Raw genomic sequence first — 24024 nt, forward strand, 5'->3', positions numbered from 1 at the left:
TACAACTGGAGTTAGCGAGCTCTCCCTTCACCCTGACTCAACGCGTTACAACAGCTTGTATCTAAACAGTAGCCTACGAAGAAAGTCATTGCTCACTGTCTTCCTCCTTCCTTTCACAACTATTTCTCTCGGGAGTTTATCTTTTGGCATCGTCGTGCGTTTAAAAATCACCCGGTGGAAGCTTTTCTCCCGATGCCGTGCAGCTCAGAACACAGGTGAAGTGCGTTTTTTCGTTTCCGTTCGGAAATTTCATTGGTCTAATGTTATGGGGCTCAGTTTTCTTGGCTTGAAGTTTGTGAAACTGGAAAAACCCAGGAAAAATCCATAAATTAGCCGCTTCGTTGTTTAAGCCGCGGGGTTCAAAACGTGGGAAAACAGTAGCGGCTTATAGTCCGAAAAATACGGTAGATTTTAATCAGTATTTCAAAAAATTTGAGCAAGGCAACGCTGTCTGATCATGCAGCATGACTTGAGAGGGAAGATGGTTGCATTCCTACACCGGCCACCTGGAACAGCGCTCTTGTGTATTACAGCCCAAATTGATGATGCCGAAAGATTTTCAAGTCAGGTGCACCTGAAATATGAGGACTCCAAAAAAAGCAAAGCCTGTACTGAAATAGAGTGAACTCAGAGACCTGGCAGGTGCATGCTGGGTTTTAGGGCAAACATTTGCACTTTGTTTTCTCTCGTTTGAATTCGATCTGCTTTTTGCAAGCAGGTCTGACTGGTTTTACTGAATGATCTACATTTTCACATCGCATTTTAAGTGGATTAGACCGCTTGCCATTGTAATTGGATGGAGTTGAGATTTTGCACTGGGGCCATCTATCTTTTTACCTCAAGCACAGACCTAATGCTCTTTCTTCCTTCAGACTCATGCTGTAGCACCTCTGAAATCCAGATCCCCAACAGATGCCTCTCACATTTACATTATTTAACAGATAACCCCATCACCGCTACACCTACTAGAAAATGCCTGTTTCGAATGCACCCCCTCGTCAGACTGGATTTTTTTTCTTTCATTCGTTTATTTGTGCATGGTGGTGTTCTCAGGGTTTGGCTACACTCATGCTACGTGGAATAGATTCAGTTGTAGACTATAGCATACATGAAGTAGACAATTGTTCTTGTTGATTTTGTTCTCCCCTGCCTTTCTGAAACTAGCGATCAATTCATTATTATTTATGGAACAAAGATGACTTATTTTGCCCTTGGGGTTTTTGCAGCATGTTGTTTTTTTTCCTTTGCGTCTCTCAGCGGGGACGATTATGCACTGTTTATTTAGCGCCTGTCAATCTCTTTGTTGGTTTATTACCATTTAATTCTCGTATTTTTCACCTGACAGCGTAATGTATTGTTCATACAAATTAAATATTTGGATAAATAATAATGTATGAAGAAGAAGGCTATTATTTGTCACATACATTATAGCACAGTGAAATTCCTTCCCCCCCCATATCACAGCTTGTTAGGAAATTGGGGTCAGCGCTTTGCATGAGGGCCAAACAGAATCAGGTTAAACGTTCGATCTTCTGATGAGTAACCGAGTACAATTCAGACTGATTTTGAATCAGTTTTTCATAGATTGTGTAAAAATGTAAGAGGCATCTGTTGGGGATCATTTTCTTTTATTATAAGAAAACACAAGACTTGATTAGAGCTGCCCTTTCCTTTAATTTCCTTCTTTTAATAGGTGAACAGAATAAAATAGCTTTTTGACCTTTTTGTTACTTTGCAAGTAGGTTTTCAATATCATTTCAACTGGAAGTTTTGGGTGCAGTAGAAACATCAACACACCAACCATAATACATTATATATGATGTGTGTGTGTGTGTGTGTGTGTGTGTGTGTGTGTGTGTGTGTGTGTGTGTGTGTGTATATATAGTTAAAATATACATAATTTTTTTTTTCATACTGCCTTATTTCAAGGTTTAATGCCATTTCAGAAACTGCAGGAGTGGTATTGCAGGAATATGTCGATACCTTTCAATATTTTTTTACTAGCCAGTATGAAAGTCAGATTATAATTGATTTGGAAACATTACAGAAGAAATTGTGGTTCATCTCAGATAATTTTTTTTCCTCTTCGTCTGTTTTATTTACACTATTTTCTAATTTGTGAATTTGGCAAATGATTGTTGATGATCCTCTACAAAATTCTACCTTTTACATTACCGTTTGTAACCACTGTCACCACAAGAACCTGATTGTTTAGGAGTAACTGTTATTACTACTACCAGTTTTTACTAGTAGTGCCAATACAATACTGAAGGAATAAACAAAATAACTATAGACAGGTTTGTTTGGTGCTACCCACTGTGAAACAGATTTTTCCAGAATCATATTTGCTGAAGTGTAGGATACCTGTTATACCACAGCATTTGCCCATTTTTTATTTATTTATTTATTATTATTTAAAAAGGCTGCACAATTTGTTTTCATTTATTATAAATGTTGAACACCTGTAAAGCAAGTTTATTGTGATAGAAATACGAAATAAGACCAAAACAGTTTATTTCAGAAACACTTTTAGCGGGCTCACGCTAAATTTCTGACCATTACCACTCGCTCCAGCAATGTGTCCCACTCCTGTTAGTTTTTTTTTTTTTTTTTTCCCACAGCTTAGAAAGATTGTGTAAAAGTGTACACAAAACATTAGGGCTACGATTAACGTACAGAATATTAAGACATAAACCATTAAACAATGGCAAAGTAAAACACCGCACATGACAAACTCTATATTTATTTGACCGCCACTCTTTCCCGCAGCACAGGTAAAACCGCCGCCTCCCGCGAGATTTGCGTTGCAATGCAATTCCTCTTTCACATGGTGGAAAGCCGTCCCTGTTCACTGTTACAGTAATTAGACACATTTGAAGTATTTTTTTTTTTTTTTGGAAAACTGCTCAATACGTATTTCCTGAAATAAATTTTGAATGTCGTTATTAATAAATATTTCATTTATTACTATACTTAGATTAGTTGTTAATATAGGAATGATATTAGATAGCAGGCTGATAGAACTTTGAAAGATATTTTTTCAATTTCTTCCACAGCTATTTAAAAAAAACAGCATTACAGTTTTTCTTTCAGTTGTTAAGATAGATATTGTGTATCTAAAAAATATTGCACAAAGTATTGTAATGTATTTTTATGCATTTGTATTTTTCTCCCACTCATCGAATGTGGTATAAATAGTATGCATTGGTGTATGTGTTATTTCAGGCTCACCCAGAGACTCTCACCTCATTTCCCTGTTTCTCATCACCCCTGTTCTTTCTTTCCCCCCTTTTTCTTGTCTGCTGCCTCACATGTCCTCAGCGCTTCAGCTGACTGACAGCTCCCTCCAGTGAGACCTCATGATGAAGCTCACGCATAGTTAGCACCACCAGCAGTATTTCTAGATTTTTTTTTTAGCTGTGTCTCGCACACAGGGTCGTGTAAGTGAATCTCATTCTCCTCTGATCTTGCACCTCTTAATCTGTAAGGGTTTCTGTGATGTGCTTTTAATTGGAGGCACTTCGGATCTGATGGTTTTAAAACTAGATGTGGGCTAATATTTATTCATTCTCTTCTCAACGTGATTTCTCGCCTGCCTTTGTTTATGTTCATATCCTTATTTGGCTGTTTCAGCCTGTAAGCGTCTGAGTGTTTTTCCCTATTAAAAAGAACTGTTGAATATCTTGAGTATGAGAGAAGCTTCTCGTTAAAAATCTTTGCTTTTTTTTTATTTATTTTTTTTTATCTACGTTGCTGTCGAATCCCTGATGAGAGCCAGGAGAATATAATCCAGCCTTACAGTCATGCTCAAACAAAGAACAGCACAGTTCTCGCAGCGCCTACAAAATATAAGCGCAGTCTCTCCTGTCTGATGCTGAAATTCTTCGCATACTTTTTAAGCGAAGGCCATCTCATGTTAGCTTTAAATCTCTCCTGTTAAACACAGAGACAGAGGGCTCTTAAGTAGAGCCATGATTTTTTAATGAGGTGGTAATGGCACGGGCCGTGAACCCCGCTGGTCTGTATGCAGCAGCAAAAAAAAAGCAAAAGGCAAGGGACTCCAAGACGTCTTCACTATGACCTTCAGAATAATAGCCCACAATGGCTGCATGCTGGGTACAATTAAAGGCTAGCAGCACATGAAGTGAACTCTGGAGGGTGTGTCAGGTGTTAGTCTGGGATTTGTGACCCATGGTTGCCATAGCTGAGCGATTGATGGTTTGTCGGGGTTGTCAGGGTTATCCAATGAGCTCAATCAGACACCTGACCAGGAAGAGTTGGTCTTTGGTAGTAGCCTGGATGTGCAGAATAAATAATTCTTGTGTCCGGACTGTTCATTTTCAAGTTTCATAGTTGCCTGGCGAAGATGTCGATTCAACATCCAAAGAAAACCTGGCTGTGCAATGCAATTTGATGCTTTAACGCTAGCACAGAATCCTCCAGTGTCTAAGAGTTTGTTTGACAGTTCTGTATTTAGAGTGAACAAATGGCAGATTATCTTCAAAGAATCATGCGAGTGTGTGGAAACGAATTAGAGCACTCGATATGGTCTACATCTTTTTGCTTATGATAAGATCAAAAGCTAACAGCTCATAGCTGGCCATCAACTTGGCGAATGTACAAACATGATGAGCTTTGTTACACTTTGTTAGAAGTGGGTGAAATTTAAATACTTATGTATGTTTCTGCTACCCTGTGCAAGTAACTAGAAATCTACCCTATATGGACAACCGACCATAAGCTTTGTATGTTCTTTTTGAACATCGGATTTCACATTTAGTCCCCAGATTTGCTGTTATAATAACCTCCATTCCATAGCAGGCCACTCAAGATCTTCACCTCCAAACCATGCAAACAATGTCTTCATGGTGCTCGCTTTGTACACAGAGGCATTGTCATGCTGGAACAGGTTTAGGGCTCATAGTTCAAGTGAAGGGTGAATTCAATGCTATTGCATCCAAAGACATCTTTTCCAGTTGTGTGCCTCCAATTTTGTGGTTTTTGGGGAAGTGCCACTTGGTGGCTGACCTAGCTATTACATTTTATTTGAATACATATTTTTTGGTTTGGATAAAAGGTTTATTAGAGGGACCGCGCATGTAGGTCGTTTTGGTGACAAGGTAAGGGAGGCGCGATTGGGATGGTTTGGACACAAGCAGAGGAGGGACACGGGGTATATCGGTAGAATAATGCTGAGGATGGAGCCAACAGGCAGGAGGAAAAGCAAAGACCAAGGAGGAGTTTTATGGATGTGGTGAGGGAAGACATGCAGATTCATGGGTTGAAAGAGGCAGATGTACAGGACAGGGGGGTATGGAGACGGATGATCCGATGTGGCGACCCCTAATAGGAGCAGCCGAAAGAAGAAGAAGAAGAAGAGGATAAAGTACAGTTGGTGTCAACCACATGAGGATGGCTCCTAAATTGTATATTTGTTTTTAGAATTTATTTATTTCTGTAAAGCTGCTTAAGGACAGTGTCTATTGTTAAAATTGCTTAATTTAAAAAAAATATTGAAATAAATATAGCTCTAATTAAAAGTGACTTTCTGAACTAAGAACATTAGAAGAAAGCTCCTTTATTATTATTTTTTGCCTTGGAATATGTGTTCAATGTGCATGGGAAACATGTGGGCGGGTCTTTGGCCTTGTTTATTATGAGTCTGTGTAGTGCGTAGTAATTTTAAATTTTGAAACTGACAACGTAGTCTGTGATTTAATTCTGAATAAGTGTTGTAAGGGACACATGCACCAGCTTAGAGTAAAAAAGCAGTATTTTTTTCTTCTTTCTTCAGTATTGACTGCTCCCCTCCCCCAAAAGCCTTCTTGGACTGTAGCTTTAAATTAGATTGGAAGAAGGGAATGATGCAGCATCACATCTGGTCTTAGGTATTATATTTGGAATAATGCCACAGTGCTGGGCAGTCCAAGCTGTGTGTGAAAAAGAGAGAAATTGCGGTGCTGTTACTAATTGAAGAGGTGAGTTTATTTTAAAAGCTTGAATTTCTTTCTGGTTGGAACTCTGATTCCTGTAAGAATAGCCTTTGTAATATTCTGTGTGAGCTTGTATGCATATGTGCATACATTTATGCACAAGCTTTATTTACAACATTTTCATGATTTCACAGTAATGTTAATGATCGCGCTGTTAATTTTGTCAGAAACAAAAAAAGAGGTGGAATGCATGATGAGGATGATCATGATTTGGGTTTGAGTGTGCAACATGCGCACCGGAACAAGTACTTGTTATTATTTTAGTACTTTTGCATTTTGCAAAATGTATATGATATTATTAGAAAGAAAACTGCATAAGCATTGTATTATGATGGCGATATGATGACACAATGATTGCGATAGAGATGTTCAGAATTCACTTTTTGCATATCTGAATTATTAGCCTCTTGCTCAAAGTCTGAGTCTCGAATCTCTGACGGGTAAGTCGAGTCTTGGGTCTCTGGCAGATTTGGGTCTCTGGCGGCTGAGTCGAGTCTCGGGTCGAGTCTGGTCGAGTCTCGGGTCGAGTCTCGGGTCGAGTCTCGGGTCTATGGCGGCTGAGTCAAATCTCGGGTCGAGTCTCTGGTCTCTGGCGGCTGAGTTGAGTCTCGGGTCTCTGGCGGCTGAGTCGAGTCTCAAGTAAACTGAGCTTAGTGCTGACTACTTTTAGCTGCAGTTTGACTCAAGTCTCAATTGCCAAAAAGTCATGTCAATTGACCTGACCCTTTATTAAGTCTGAGGTCTACGTGCTGAAGTTTAACTCTGGGAGCAGAGGGCGGAGTCACCTGTTTAGTCATTCCTTTAATTGATTTTGCTTGTACCTTGTAAAATGCTGCTATGGTAATATATGAGGAGATACACAGCATTGTGGGAATTTATGGGAATGAGAAACAAAGCAGTATATGTATGCTTAGTGGTCAAAGTGGGGTTCATTTTAATTTATTAAAGATTTGTTCATGTTTTTATCCAGGATCTAATGCCAGGAGCCTTCCAGCTTGAGTTTGAGACTTTAAGTCCTGAGTTGGTATAGTTGAAGTTTAAGTGTAATTGCGAGTCAGCTGTGTTTAAGTTTAGTTGAGTGTTTGGTCAAATTTTAGTTGATTATTTTTCTTGAATTAGTTGTTTTCAAGTCCTGATCTTTACATGATATTTTGATCTCTAAATTTTGACTTTGCTATGGTTTTATTAACGGCAGCTTCCAGCACATTTCTTCGAGAGGAAATGATGAAAACCCGAGGTCATTGATTTAATACATAACCTTGAATTAAATATTGTAAAATCTTTATGCAGGCAGCTACTGCCACTTACATTTTAGCCATTACGTGTTATGAAATTACTGACTATAAACAAACTACTAAATCTCAGAACTCTCAGGAAAGTTTAGTGACCCAATTCAGCGCAGTCATGCTTCCTGTGATGTTAAAACCTTACTTCCATCAGATACACTCACTCCTACAAGTTTCAGGTATTTACTATGTATTAATTGTCTTGCACTATTGGGTGGCCTCAAGACATCGGTAAATTTGTTTCGAAGGCAAATACTTAGCCAAAATGTTTCATTTCTTTTTGCTGTGACAGAGATTTATCTAGTTAGAGCCTTTTATCTGATTTTCAGCGTCCCCGTGGAAACATGACTGAGGCCGGTGATTGCAGCGCTGCTGCTGCTGCTTTTGCAGAGCACACTGACAGCTAGAGCAAGAGGGAAAGTGAGAGGAGTGAGAGGAGGCTTTATCACAGCTCCGAAGCAGTACATCACATACGCACCTCCATCTGTGTCCCTCTTTCTTTCCTTCCTCTCCTCTACACAGAGTTCATGCAGGTTTCCATACATCATTCACCTCTCGCTATCTGATGTCGATGTGGAATTAGTCCAAGCTAAAAAGGATCACCTTTACTAGTGAGTTGCTCCAGACTTCAAAGGTCAGTGTGGGGTGTGTGTGTGTGTGTGTGTGTGTGTGTGTGTGTGTGTGTGTGTGTGTGTGTGTGTGTGTGTGTGTGTGCGCGCACACTCGTGTGTGTGTTTATCTGTTTTGCTGCACTTGGATTGGGTTTTATCTTTTTAACCTTTGAAGACAAAGAGGACTTGTTTATTATCTTAAGAGCATCTGGATTTGGGCTGGGGCTGGCCGATGGAAATGTAAACAAGGCATCTCCACTTGTCTGGAACACACACACACACACACACACACACACACACACACACACACACACACAGCTTGTGGCTACTGTTTTGGAGTGAGGAGGATGGAAGTGGTGTTCAAACTTGGCAGGCTTATATATGTCCTAATTCTTCTCTCGCTCTCGCGCTATCTCTGTTCTCTCTCTCTCTCTCTCTCTCTCTCTCTCTCTCTCTCTCTCTCTCTCTCTCTCTCGTTTCGATGAACTTCAGCCAGATGACACTGCTTGTCCTCTGACACATCATGTGAATTGAGTGTCTCATTGACCTTGCCACACTTTCCACTGACTCAGACCACATCATGTCCACTTTGACTTGTGCATGAGCTTGTGTCCTAAAGGCTTTTTTTTTGTTTTCAGTAAAGTTTGGTGACATAATTGGGTTTGAGTGGAAGGGACATGGCACATTTTTGTGCCCAAGCTATTAGCATTTGTTTCCCCCCTTGTGAGGCTGTAAGTTTAAAGTTACATGTTTCACTGTCACTGTCATTGTACTGTCATACATCTCGATTCTTTTAAAGCATGTGCTCCTGGATCTCACTACCTGCTGCATTATGCATTGCTAAGGGGTAGGTAGTTTTATTCTGCAGATTAAGTAGAGTGCATAGATACATTTTCAGAATCAGGAACATGCACAGACATGTAAGCAGAGCAGAATAAAGACCTGCGTAATGCTAAAATACTGCGTATCAAATCTCCTGCTTGTACAGCACAATAATATTTATGTCTGCATGTGGAGTAAACACTGCAGCACATAGCCAAAACCTTCGCCTACAACTTGGTGGCTTTTAGTTGAGGTCACATACTATATTTCGGTACATGGAATTTCTCTGTGTCCATTCATATACTCCTTACTTTATCTTTGTATTAATGGCTACACATTTTTACATTACATTAGCTAACATGTTTTAACTAAGACTTCTGGGCAACTTTGGCAAAGTATAAACATTTATTGCAGCAAGAAAAATGTAACTAATAGGTAAAGTAACCGAGATTGAATTTTACTTCGATTTCTTTAAACGTTTAAGCGTTGTGAGTAAAATCTGAGAGGTTTTTGCATAAAGAAGAGTTTGTTCCAGTTCCAGTGTTGTTCCATTCAGTATTAAGCAGTTGATGAGTAGTCGAAAGATTTTGTAAATCCAGACATTTTTCCAGCGAACACTTAAATCATTATCCTGATTTTATCTTTGCGTATTAAAAGACTATATATGCGAATTCACTGTTTCTAGCTTTTCCTAACAAACGTTGCATTTACATTTATGGCATTTGGCAGACACACTTATCCAGACTGATTTAAAATTATCTTTATTTATATAAACTGAGGATTTATGGGGGTTAAGGGCCTTTTTGGAAGACACAGGACCCATTGTGCTGCGATTTAAACTCATGATAATTTGATTAGAAGTCTAACATCTGAACTACTGAGCTACCACCCAGCAAAATATGCTGTCATAAGCAAATGGTGGCCCTAGAGGTCTCACAAAAACATGTTGCAGTCTTTATTTCTGACCAATAATATATTATTGCAGTTGTTAAGTTTATTGTATTGCTCTTGTCAATGTATTGTAGTCAAATAGGTTTCTAGGCAACCCAGCTAATTCACTGTATATTATCAGATTGCACTATCTATTACATTGTAAACTGGTCATTTATCTTTCCAAGTAACCAAAACATGGAACTGGGAGGCACACTGTCTTGCTGGCTAGCTAATGAATTTATATTTGTCTGCCATTTTATGAACTTTGAAATAAACCTACACTTAGAAAGTGAAGTACTGAACTGTACGTGGGTTATGGCCTAATTCTTGGACTTATTCTAACCTTACAGTGATGCAGATGGAGCTGTTCGATATTGAGTATTATTGTCAGAGCTTACACTGGACTTGAAATGCTGCCTTGTTGTATTCTATTCTATTCAATGGTTATTTGATCTAGTGGTGTATTTTATAGCATATATGCATCTTATATTGACTAAGATTGCAACATTTGAGTTAACATGAGACATATTGTCTTAAATCTCACCATTGTGGGGGGATAACTTGGCGTCTGAAACTTGCATACACTCAGCTGCTGGGAAGATATCAGTATTAGATATCAGACTATGCTGCAAATGTCTTAAAAACCTGGAATAAATGTGTGATCTATGCATTATAACTAGATGCTACACAGTGATCTTATCCAAGCATCAGTGAAAATATGTAAAAAAAAATGTTTGGGTTGGTCGAAAAAAGTCCCAGCCTATTTTATCTCACTTTCATGTCTTTATTCCATGGCACTTTTTTGTCCAGTTTTATATCAGTTTTACAGCGCCGCAATCCTGGTTTTTGATGTCCTTGTTCTGATACTCTGCTTTGATGGCTCTCCCGGAAAAGAAGCTTCAGCAAGTCTGCTTTGTAGCCTGCCCTAAACACAAGGCTTCCATGTTCCTGCTGCACTTCTGCCTGCGTAATGAAGAGGCTACACTCAGCAGCGTTCACCTAATGATGTACAGCCAACAGCCGAGCCGGAGCTTTCCTTATTGTAAGCCTTAATTCGGCTTTGTTCGAAGCTTGTTAACCAGAAAGCTTCTGAATTAGCAGCCTCCAGGCCTAAATGAGGAAATGTATGCCCCTGTGTTACCCCCTTCCTGTTAGGAACTGTCAATTATGTGAAAATACGAGCTCAGTGATGACGCTTTAATTGATGCAGTGAAAGGCTACCTTTGTTATATGAGATCAGGGACTTTGTGTGGAATAAAGGAGATAAAAAGGGCTTGTGATGTAGAATTATTTTATATCCTAGTACTTTGTTTGCTGACACTGTTTTTTTTTTTTTTAACCCGATGCAAATTAATATTAGGTTTGTTGCTGAAAACTGGAGATTTTTGGTGTTTTTTGCTGGGCCACACATTTTCAAATAGATGAAAGTTTCTTAAAGCATTTATTCATCCTGAGCAATAATAAATGTGGGTTAGCTATGTATCCATTCACATTTGTTTCAGTGTTAAAGAAACCCACTCGCATTTAATTTGAGTAATAGTTCGTACAGATTAATTAGCAAGAATAAATAACAGCATTCTTAGTAATATTTATAATATACTGAATTCATACTGAAATATTAGTACTTACTCTTCAGTTACAAAACACAAATATGTTCCTTGAGGTGTGATCATGTTGTCCACTAAGGCTTGTAATAGATTATTATTTGTAATGTATAATTGACATTGTACTTTTGCTCACTTTACATAAAAAGAGAAAATAGAAATATAGTAATATTTATATATATTATTATTTATATATTTTCTGTTATATGATTACAATAAATTAAGGTTAAATAAAGTAATTTTGATAATCGATTTAAGCGTACGTTTTTTTTTTTTCTTTCTCTGATTAATGACGTGTATATACTGTGTGTGTGTGTGTGTGTGTGTGTGTGTGTGTGTGTGTGTGCATGTATATATACACTGTATTTTTCGGACTATAAGCCGCTACTTTTTTCCTACGCTTTGAACCCCGCGGCTTAAACAACGAAGCGGCTAATTTATACATTTTTCCTGGGTTTTTCCGGTTTCACAAACTTCAAGCCAAAAAAACTGAGACTTATAATATTAGACCAATGAAATTTCCGAACGGAAACGAAAAAACGCACCTAACCTGTGTTCTGAGCTGCACGGCATCGGGAGAAAAACCGGTGTTGATTTTTAAACGCACGATGATGCCAAAAGATAAACTCCAGAGAGAAATAGTTGTGAAAGGAAGGAGGAAGACAGTGAGCAGTGAAGACAGTGAGCAACAAAAATCATATAAGCACAGACAGGTTTCCAAAACTCGTCCTTTTTTATTTTTCTTGGCAATAGCGTTAAGGGTTAGTCAAAGAAACTTAGAAATGAGCATCAGAAAATAATAAGGACATAATCCTCGGTCTTGCACGCATGCAGTAATAGCCGAAAATGCGGCGACAGGCTGTTCCCAAAATACTGCTATGCTCCTAAAGGAAGCGCAACATATTTCACCTGTTACACCGTGTGTAACGTGTCTTTCGTTAAAGCCTGTGTAAAGTACATTAGTGTAGACACCTTATAGACAGGTGCGGCTTATTTATTTTAAAAATAAAAATATTTGTAAAATTCAGTGGTTGCGGCTTAAATATGGGTGCACTTAATAGTCCGGAAATTACGATCGATCGATCGATCTATCGATCTATCGATCTATCGATCTATCGATCTATCTATCTATCTATCTACACACAGTGTTGGGCAGTAACGCGTTACTAGTTGATATATACCAGTAGATATATATATATATATATATATATATATATATATATATATATATATATATATATATATATATATATATATATATATATATATATATATTTATAGATATAGATTTTTAAGTTGTGACGATATAAGCCTCTAGAAATTAATGCATTAAATTTTGTATAATAATTAAATGATATATGCAAAAATTAAATATACAAACATTGAAAACAACCATTTGAATGTAGATGTTCATAAAGCTACAGTAAATCATGTTTGAATGGAAGAAAGAATTATGAAAAAGAAAAAAATGATGCATTGTTGTACAAATGCCTAATCATTCGCTGAAAAACACAACAGGGAATAAAATGTAATAGTTTACTGCTGCTGTTATTTGCTTCTTTTCAGATGTAGTGTTTGTTCACACTGTTTTAATTGATCCATTTCTATGTCGCGAGCGAGTTGATTGCGCATCCTGATGCTCGCGAGTCACGACAGAACAGATCCAGTGCGACTGTCCGAAAGTTAACAAACAAACAGTTTACAGTGTGTTATCTGGCTGTCACGCTAACCTGAATCTTGAGAAACCCAAATAATCGATATCGCCATTCGTTGACAACGAATTTCATTATCGATTGCATCGATTAGTTGTTGCAGCCCTCCAATAAATCAAATGTAAGATTATAGAACCAATTTTATTTTGGAAAAAATAAAAATAAAATCTTGCTTATTTACAAGCTTGAATGTTCAGAAATAGGCTTACTGATGTCACCTTTAATTCTAATCAGTCATATAACAAGAAAAACTGACTATATTCCAGATGTTTTTACGTCTCATTTTTTCTTACATTCTTATGAGAGATTATAAAGAGCTTTAGTTTAATGGTTTTTGTTTGTGTCTTTGCATTTTATCCAACCTGCATATTTTAATAGATTTATTGATATCAATACAATACAATTTCTTTATGTGTAGTTTGGGGCATTTTTGCATAACGTTGTCCGAGATATATCCAGGTTTTTGAGTGTACCTGAGGTTTATCGCTTAAAGACCTGCCGTTAAAATTTATGAAGAGCTTTGCTACTCCTGAGAGTATGCCAAACTTCTCCCCAATCCATCCCCTAAAACTATCGTGCCCTCAAACTGCAGGAGACCTAAATCAGCATGAACCACTAGCGACCCAGATCTGTTAGATGAAAATATTTGCCTTGTACCATGCTAAACAGAAGGTATTGAATGCTAATGAGGATAAATAAATCACTAGACTCGTGCCAAGTGGCGAACGAGCGAAAACAAGATGACTATCAGTGCATTATCCAGCGCAAGGAGGCGGGAGCTGAAAAACAGAGGCGCTGCAAGCCCTGAGACGGTGCAGGATGGTCTGCCACTGTCTGATGGAACTGGCAGCTAGCTCACTGCTGTAATCTGGTGGGAAGTTAAGTGCCTGACCTCAGCATCTGCTACATAGAAAAGACTGGAAATTACTGAAAGATGAAACTTTATACATTCTGTACATGCTTGTGTTTTTATATATAGTACAAGTTCATTATTTATATACTTTATATATATGTATAGAGAGAGAGAGAGAGAGAGAGAGAGAGAGAGAGAACTTCCGATGCTGTGAGTCATGTCCAGCAGTAATGTCTTCTCATTGTACTGTGTGAGCGGGTTGTGCACTTGGATGGTGTTCTTAAATAGCATGAAACTAGATGGTACAGTTTCACATTTAGTCACAGTGTTTGACTTTTTCTCCCCCAATTTATAAAATAAATGGTCTTATACAGCAACATATACATGCTGACAGTTTAGGAATTTATAGGATGGTTGCCTTAAAAAAATACATCTCTAAGAATCTATTTGATCTTATTGCTTCCTTGTTGTTACCGTATATACACAAAGATGTACAGAAGCCCTAGGAGGCCATGCGTTATTTTTTTTATCTTACTTGTTTTCTAGTAAACTCCATTTTTCATGGCAAAGACTTTGGTTCATGATCACACTGGCCTTATTAAAATGCTTCAGTAGTGATTATAAGAGAACAAAGAAACATAAGCATCTATAGGGATATGCTAAAATTTTGACTATAGATTTGTGAGTTTTTAACACAGACCTTTTTGCTGTCTGCAGACATCAAAATACTCTAATCTTATAGAAAACTTCAGATTATTTTATACAGCAGGTAAACCACTGCATACTCTAGTTGAATTGCAGAATCAGCTGGTGGGAAAGTGGAATAAAATGACAGGAATTAATACAAAGTAAGATATAAATGTGAAATTTATTTTTACAGTGAAAATTTTTATTTTAATGAAAGTAATGTAAAGCATGATTGCATTACTTTGCTAATACATACCTAATTGTTTGATATTAAGTGTTAAATAATGCATAACACGTTATACTATGGATAAAACATAGAGGAATGTATTAACGGAGTTGGGTGGTAGCCATGAAGTGATACCTCTTGTTACCTTTTGCATGAAACAGAACATGCCTTCAAGACGGATGTAATTTATTTGTTTGTCTGGTTGTGTTTGAAATACATTTAAATACCGTAATTTCCGGACTATAATGTGCACCCATATATAAGCCGCACCCACTGAATTTTACAAATATTTTTATTTTTAACATAAATAAGCCGCACCCGTCTATAAGCCGCAGTGAGACTAATGTACTTTACACAGGCTTTAACGAAAGACACGTTACACACGGTGTAACGGGTGAAATATGTTGCACTTCCTTTAGGAGCATAGCTGTATTTTGGGAATAGCCTGGCACAGCATTTTTCCGGTATTACTGTATGTGTGCAAGACAAGGATTATGTCCTTATTATTTTCTGATGCTCATTTCTAAGTTTTTTTTGACTAACCCTTAACTCTGTTGCCAAGAAAAATAAAAAAGCACGAGTTTTGGAAACCTGTCTGTGCTTATATGATTTCTGTTGCAAATGGAGTTAGTGAGCTCTCCCATGACCCAGACTCAACGGCTTGTATCTAAACAGTAGCCGACCAAGAAAGTCATTGTTAACTGTCTTCCTCCTTCCTTTTCACAACAATTTCTCTCGAGAGTTTATCTTTTGGCATCGTCGTGCGTTTAAAAAAAAAGTGATTTCTCCCGATGCCGTACAGCTTAGAACACAGGTGAGGTGCGTTTTTTTTCGTTTCCGTTCGGAAATTTCATTGGTCTAATGTTATGGGGCTCAGTTTTTTGGCTTGAAGTTTGTGAAACCGGGAAAAACCCAGGAAAAATTAATCAATTAGAGCTTCGTTGTTTAAGCCGCGGGGTTCAAAACGTGGGAAAAAAGTAGCGGCTTATAGTCCAAAAAATACAGTAGATCTTCTTCTTTTTCGGCTGCTCCCATTAGGGGTCGCCATAGCATCATCCGTCTTCATACTATTCTGTTCTCTACATCTGCCTCTTTCAAACCAACTACCTGCATGTCTTCCCTCACCACATCCATATACCTTCTCTTTGGTCTATCCGTATCATTCTCTTACCGATACTCCATGTCTCTCGTCTGCAAATGTCTAACCATCTCAATTGGGCCTCTCTTACTTTGTCCCCAAAACGTCCTAAATGCGCTGTCCCTCTAACTCCCAATGAAAATCTTAACATGTTCAGCTCTGCTACCCCCAGCTCCGCCTACTGTCTTTTAGTTAATGCCACTGACTCCAAACCAAACAACATAACACGTCTCACCACAATCCTATAAACTTTCCCTTTCACTCTTGCAGATGCCCTTCTATCACAAATCACTCCTGCCACTCTTCTCCACCCATTCCACCTGCCTGCACTATTTTCTTCGCTCTCGTTCTACTTTGCCCTGTTGACCCCAGGTACCTAAACTCCTCCACCTTCCCCGCCTCTTCTCCCTGCAACCGCACCACTTCACTGCCCTCCCTCTCATTCACACACATGTACTGACTTTCATTCCCCTTCTCTCCAGCACATACCTCCATTTCTCCAGGCTCTTCTCAACCTGCTCCATACTCTCACCACAAATAATATCATCCGCAAACAGCATAGTCCACGGAGACTCCTGTCTGACCTCGTTCGTCAATCTGTCCATCACCATTGCAAACAGAAAAGGGCTCAGAGCTGATCTTTGATGCAACCAAACCTCCACCTTAAACCAGTCTGTCGTTCCTACTGCACACTTCACTGCTGTCATACTGTCCTCATTCATGTACTGAACCACTCTCAAATACTTCTCTGCTACACCTGACTTCCTCATACAATACCACAACTCCTCTCTCGACACTCTGTCGTACGCCTTCTTTAAATACACAAACACACAATGGAACTCCTTCTGACCTTCTCTATAGTTCTCCATCAACATTCTCAAAGCAAATAATGTGTCTGTGGTGCTCTTTCTCAGCATGAACCATACTGTTGCTCACAGATGGTCACTTCTTCTCTCAGCCTGGCTTCCACTACTCTTTCCTATAACTTCATGGTGTGACTGATCAACTTAATTCCCCTGTAGTTACTGCAGGTCTGTACATCTCCCTTATTCTTAAATATTGGTACCAGCACACTCCTTCTCCATTCCTCAGGCATCCTCTCACCTTCCAGAATCTTGTTGAACAACCTGGTTAAAAACTCCACTGCCATCTCTCCTAAACATCTCCATGCTTCTACCGGTATGTCATCTGGTCCAACCGACTTTCCATTCTTCATCATCTTAATCGCTGCTCTCACTTCCTCCTTACTAATCCTATCCACGTCCTGCATCACCAACTCCACACCATCCAACCTTCTCTCTCTCTCATTTTCCTCGTTCATCAGCTGCTCAAAATACTCCCTCCATCTTCTCAACACACTCTCTTCACTAGTCAACACACTTCCATCTCCATCCTTTATTGCTCTAACTTGCTCTAATTGCTCTCCCAGCTTAGTCTCTCTGCCTGGCCAGTAGATACAAATAAATTTCTCCTTCCTCAAAATCCAACTTCTCATACAGCTCCTCATATGCCTTTACCTTTGCTTTCGCCACATCCCTCTTCACCTGCGCCGCATCTCCTTGTTCTCCTGCCTACTTTTCTCATCTCTCTGCCGATCCCAATACTTTTTCGCCAACCTCTTTCTCCTTATGCTCTCCTGCACTTCCTCCTTCCTCCACCATGTCTCTTGAACTTCCTATCTAAATACATTCAAATAGATATGTGAGGTTTTTTTTTTTTGTTTAAAATATAATTTTAACAATGGGTTTTGTCACAAAGCAGCATTGAAAATCTGCATTGTTTAATTAGCAAAACTTACTAATTTTAAAGCAAGCCAGAGATGACATGAGGAAGATACCTTTAAAACAACCTGATTATGGAAGAACAGTGCAGATTTTCCCTAATTTATGTACTTAGGTTAGTTGACTTTAAATGTAGTGTGTTATTTAGGTTCATTAATAACCATGGACGGTGTAGAGCTACTGTAGGGAGTTGGCTTTGTGGTGAATGGTAGATCATCAAGAACTACATACTGAGTAAAGACTGGATATTGCTACAGTGTTGGTTGCTACTGCCTTGTGTTGATTGCAATAAACACATGCTGAGTTTTGTGTATCAGATGTTTTCTCAGGTTACAGGGCTTGAAAGAAGACCTGCTGTAGATCTTTATCTTGATATCTTCACAGAGCACAGTTTGCAGTCTGCTTAGCTGCGATTGCTCTCGTTAATCATAACATTTGTGAACTGATTGCTGCCATTTTATGGTATTCGTGTGGGCTGTCCCATTGTAGCAGAGGGTTATGAGTTCAGGAAACTCCAGCCTGAGTTTCTGAATATCAGGGTGGAATTTCATTTGCAGTTTTCAACAGCTAAAAATGGAACCGGTTAAAAATGATCTTTTTATTCTGTTCGTCCGTTCAGTGTTGCTCATAAAACTGAAATGCGCATGAGCTCCATTTCGTTTTCTAAGGCCTCGTTGGCTGCCGAATGACCCCGTGAATTAGAACACACTTGTAGTCTCGCAGCAGGAGGCTCGCTGCCCAGCTCAGGATGATGGGATTTAGCAGAACTAAGCCTCTTTTTCTATTGTGTTCTTGACATCTATGGTCTTTAGTTCTTCACCAACAGTGAGCTTCAGCCTTAATCTCCGACGGATAAAATGTGCGATCTCTACTCAGTCCTTCATCCTTATAGGTATATTAGATCTCAGTACAGCCTTCCTGCTCCATATGCGCTGCCATGTGTTCGCCTCATTCTCTATTCATTTAGCACAAGCGATGTTCAGAATCCCATCAGCCATAGAGCCAGGTCTCGAAACTCTCAGGAAGCTATTGTGCCATGGGATTTTCTCTATTTGTCTGTCTATCCTTCTCTCCTCAGATTTGCTATACTCAGCAATCCTGCTCCTGCTGCGTGAGTGAGTAGTCTCTGCTGTTTTGCTTACACACAAATCAATGACAAATTAGCTTTCTGCAAAGATCGCAGTGACTGTGCCGGAATGGGGCTTCGGTGATGTTTTGAAAGAGCGGTGAAATTGGAATCGACTCGGTGCCGCAAATCAAACGGGTCACGTTATGCTGGAGTGAGCGTCTGTGGCGCATTGAATGAAGCGTATCACCCTATGCAACCATCTACGTTTTCACCCAGGTATCGTGGACATTTTCCTCACACGCCATACGGTTTTACTCGGGGGATTCACCGCTCTTAAAAGCCAAAAATAGTTGAAATTAAGCAGTCGGTTCTGAATTAAGCTCATCTCTGCATATGCCGTTCACAAAAATAAAGAATTAACTAAAGAAACAGGTTCCTAATTAAACGAAAATATTCGTTGTCGAATCCACCGTACCTTTTTTCAATTAAGTTATTTTTACCCTATTTAAAATCTCTCATCATTTGCAGCTACTCCCACAAGCCCATCAGTGAAACACATACTGTATAAAGGCTGCATCTCTGAATCACAACCCTTGTGTCGTATTTGTAAGGAAACTGCCCCGAAGCAAAAAGGAGGATATCTAGTGCACTAAAGCAATCTCAGAATGTCTTCCTTGGTGACTAAATAATATAATCATGAACCAACTGCCATGAAGAGGACAACATGAGAGCAGAGGGTTTTCCAGGACCACGACCGGGGGAACCTGTAGAATACTAAATGCTTCTTACAGACTTACATTTGGATCTGGGAACTATTTTTTACACAGGGTGTATGTCTAAAAAAGAGAGATTGGTAAAATAATCTTCCTTGTAAACATGAAAATATATTACAAAGACTACTGATGATCAACAGAATTGAACACCTCCTAATGCTAGTCTAGGTTGTGGTTGGTAGCAGACTTTTGCAGCATATTATACACACACAAATAATCTGATTACCACAAAGAATGCAGTCATATGAACAAAGGAAGTATTTGATTGTGTTGCAGAGAGGGGGATCTGCTGTGTTTGGCTAGAAAGGTGTGATCTGCAAAATCTTTCTTTTTTTGCTTTAAGATGGTTTGCCTACACTGAAAGAAAACTCATTGAATTTAGTTAAGTTGAAAGCCTCAATCGGTTCCATGTGAATGGATTGAGTTACATTAATTGAATGATTTGGCCTCATATCTTCAAAGCCCTGCACTCTCAGGATCAAACCCAGGTGTTGTGACATTACCCGCTTTGCTATCACGCTGCACATGATTTAATCAGGCTAATTAAATATTCTAGTCATTTCTTCCAGCACCAACACCCTTAGGGTCTTCGGAATGTAATTGGATTACGTTTATACAACCCCAATTTAAAAAAAGTTGAGACTCTGTGTAAAATGTAAATAAATTATTTTTCAAATCTCATAAACTTGTATTTTATTTGCAGTGGAACATAGATACACACCAGATGTTTAAACTGAGGAAATGTTGCACTTTAAAGAAAAAAAGGGTAATTTTGAATTTGATTTGAAGTTGAGACGGGGCCATGCTCATCACTTTGTAGCATTCTCTCTTTCCAACACTATGGGTAAGTGTCTACACACTTTTGTCCATGCAGTGTGAGTACATAATTGTGTTTGGATGAGAAACTGTTTTATGTAAACTATGTATATGTTCTCTTAAATCGGATTACATTTCATTTTGTTGAGCCAAATACCCAGAAGAAAGCTCCTAGACATAAGGGGAGTTGGTGAACCGTGTACCTTGAAGGCACCAGGACTTCCTGATGCATCTCCATGACAAGACGTCCCAGTGCATAAGTGATACCGTATATGGCAAAGATGAGTCTTTGGATACAACCTAGAGGGTATAACTCAGTTGTCTGGTAATGCCAGTGCATCTCCCAGTTTTTCAATGGCATTGTTTAATTCTGTTGGAGATTTTTCTCTTTGCTGGTGAGGAATGCGATTCATTCTATTTCTGCTCAACGTCAAAGACTTTGAAAGCTCTGAACTTGTGGGGGACTTTCAGCCCCCTGTTGATAAAGTATGTCTCTGTATGAAGAAAGGGAATATTTTCTTTAGAAGAACCTGAGTTGTAGAAAGGCCATGGGGATCTTCTTTGTTTGGCTGGAACGTTGTGATCTTTTGCTAGCTGTTCGCTTGTTGGTCTGCAATCTTTTGGCCAGAACTGACAAGAACCCACTAAAAGGCTTACAGGTTTCTTCTTTTATCTGTCGTTTGATTTCAATGTCTACCTTTAACTCAATCCATATTCCTCTTCAGCCTGGCCGATTGAGAGCCAAGTCACTGCTGGGTGCTTTTATTTTGTGTCCTAACTAACACAAAACTGTACTCCAAAGCTTTGGCAGCTTAAGACACTCAGTGAATCTTGTCCAGATCCCTGCACCTTTGGATAAAAAAATCTAAAAAAACAAAACAAAAAAACTCACTCACATCTGGACATTAAACTCAATTTAAAACATCTTTTATTCTTTGTTTCATTTTATTGTAAGTTGTTAGTCATTTTTTTGTATGCCTTTTAAAGTTTTTTAATTAGCTTGAACTCAGGTCTTCTTTGCAGGGTCAGTCATTATCTCTGCATTGTTGCAGCCTTTAGTCCGCATCATTTTCCAGCTTTTGAGCTCCCATATTGTGTTAGTCTGTTGCTCTGATGAAATTTTTCTGTTTGCCTCCAGGCTTTTTTGTGTGACCAGGACTGACTCAAATCAACTAAAATCGGTCTTGTTCGTGTGACTAACCACTTGAAAAGGCTGTTTCTTGATTCATCAGATAATGAAGAATCACAAAAAAGGAGAAAATGGTTTTGTTTCGTCAGGGAACATGACCAAAATGTTTGCATCCAAACCTCTCACTGGAGATGGAGTAATGGGAGACCTGGGTTGTACAGGTTTGAAGTAAGCCTGTGAAGAGAACCAAGTGTGGTTAGAGTTAGGGAATACATTTTCTAGCTAAGACTATTTAAAATGAAACATGTAACAGGGGTGGACTAGATTTACTTTATTTGTTTGATGTGGGATTGTAAATCTTTGTTGGTTTCTGTTTTCTGTTAATATTCTCTGTTGCTTAAATACCTTTTGTAACCAAGGAAAATTTAACAAAAAAGGTAGTGCAACAGAGCCTTGTTTAAAATGTATAAACTCTCAATATCCATTGGTATGTTACATTTTATGAGCATTGTCGTGTTTTAGTTTAGAATTGAAAAGTTTAATGGCTTTTCTAACATTTGTGGGGACAAAATACAGACTAAATGCAGCTAGAAAATAATTTTCATCTAGTTTTATCCCACCTCCCTAAAAGGTGAATGTGTGTAAATTGGTTTATTTGCGAGTGTGTGAGAGGTGCACTGGAACAGACTGGCATCCAATTTTGTGTGTTTCCACTTTGTGCTGGTTCTTCGCATAATGGGCTCTAAATCCGCTGAAATCTGTTCTGTGGGATTGTTCTGAGAAAATTAAATCAAGCCGCTCTTTGGATTTGTGACAATACTGCACCATACCAATAGATAAAAAAATGTCTTGTCATCCCAACTGCTTGGTTTTTACATGTATTTGAGTAGCGATTTAAATATGTATGTATTGCTAATGTGAATGTACGAGCAAAGTGACCCCGGCCAGTCATTGGGTGTACAGTGAGGAAAATAAGTATTTGAACACCCTGCTATTTTGCAAGTTCTCCCACTTAGAAATCATGAAGGGGTCTGAAATTGTCATCGTAGGTGCATGTCCACTGTGAGAGACATAATCTAAAAAAAAAAAAAAATCCAGAAATCACAATATATGATTTTTAAACTATTTATTTGTATGATACAGCTGCAAATAAGTATTTAAACACCTGTCTATCAGCTAGAATTCTGACCCTTAAAGACCTGTTAGTCTGCCTTTAAAATGTCCACCTCCACTACATTTATTATCCTAAATTAGATGCACCTGTTTGAGGTCGTTAGCTGCATAAAGACACCTGTCCACCCCATACAATCAGTAAGAATCCAACTACAGTGGAACCCGGTTATCTCGACCTCGGTTAACTCGACAACCCTATTAAGTCGACGTTTTTGAAGTGGAACCGCCAAATTCTCGCTTTGTCTAAGCATTTTTTATCGGTTATGTCGACTTTTTTTTGTCACCGAACCCTAATATCTCGAGCACAAGGGGGGAAAAATTTGCCATTTAACATCAGTTATATCGATCGGCGCTGTGCAGCCACAGAAGAACTCGCGAAATCAAGCCTTACAGATGCTACAGGTGTTGTATTGTATACTGGTGAATCTCTGCTGTTAGTTAGTGCACATATGCCTTTTGTTGTTAAATGTTATGCGATGAACGGGAAGCGAAAGTAGAAGCGCGGCGCTGAACAGCACACTGGAGAACGTGGGATGAGCAGCAAAGCATAGAATGAACACCGGCAGGATCGGGGGAATCCGCGATGCGCTTTGGAAAGAAAAACGCAGCCGTTGAGAGAGTGCCGGTGGGAAGGCACGTACCGGGATATGCATGAGCGATAACAACGACCGCCGTGAACCAGCATATACCAACAATAACGGACGGTGAGAGTGTGGAAGTTTAAATAGGAGCTGGTGATGAGTGCTAAACGAGCACCATATGTGCGCGATTGAAGCCGGGAGCTTCAGAGAAAGCGGCCGAGAAAGTACCTGCCACGCCGAAGGTTAACAAACATGTACTGTATGTACATTTTTATAGCATGCCTTCATCAAACAAATCGCGGCAATGCTGTTGTGTAAAAAATTTTCAAAAACACGTGCATGCACATTCTCATTTATTAACGCACATCATGTACATAAAGAAATTTCAAGCACGTTAACATATTGCCGCCATTTTGATTTTCGTTTATCTCGATCATCGGTTATCTCAATGCTTTTTGGCGACCCCCTAGGACATCGACATAACCGGGTTCCACTGTAACACTAGAGACAAAATTGTACACCTCCACAAGGCTGGAAAGGGCTATGGGAAAATTGCCAAGCAGCTTGGTGAAAAAAGGTCCACTGTTGGAGCAATCATTAGAAAATGGAAGAAGCTAAACATGACTGTCAATCTCCATCGGAATGGGGCTCCATGCAAGATCTCACCTCGTGGGGTCTCAGTGATCCTAAGGAAGGCTGAGAAATCAGCCCTGAACTACATGGGAGGAGCTAGTCAATGACCTGAAAAGAGCTGGGACCACCGTTTCCAAGGTTACTGTTGGTAAGACGTCATGGTTTAAAATCATGCATGGCACGGAAGGTTCCCCTGCTTAAACC

General features: G+C 39.0%; 1 protein-coding gene across 5 annotated transcripts in view; it reads left to right on the top strand.

Moving 5' to 3' along the window:
• Window positions 1-24024, top strand: part of adarb1b (adenosine deaminase RNA specific B1b) — a 170782-nt gene that overhangs the window by 12141 nt on the left and 134617 nt on the right. The window contains exon 2 of one of the 5 annotated variants that reach the window (XM_046844962.1): window positions 7802-7913. The exons of the other annotated variants lie outside the window; for them this stretch is intronic. The gene's annotated coding sequence lies outside the window, so the exon portion shown is untranslated. The remainder of the gene's footprint in view (window positions 1-7801; window positions 7914-24024) is intronic. 5 annotated transcript variants of the gene reach the window in all.

This window comes from Silurus meridionalis, chromosome 3 (genome assembly GCF_014805685.1).
Source record: "Silurus meridionalis isolate SWU-2019-XX chromosome 3, ASM1480568v1, whole genome shotgun sequence".
NCBI lineage: Eukaryota > Metazoa > Chordata > Actinopteri > Siluriformes > Siluridae > Silurus > Silurus meridionalis.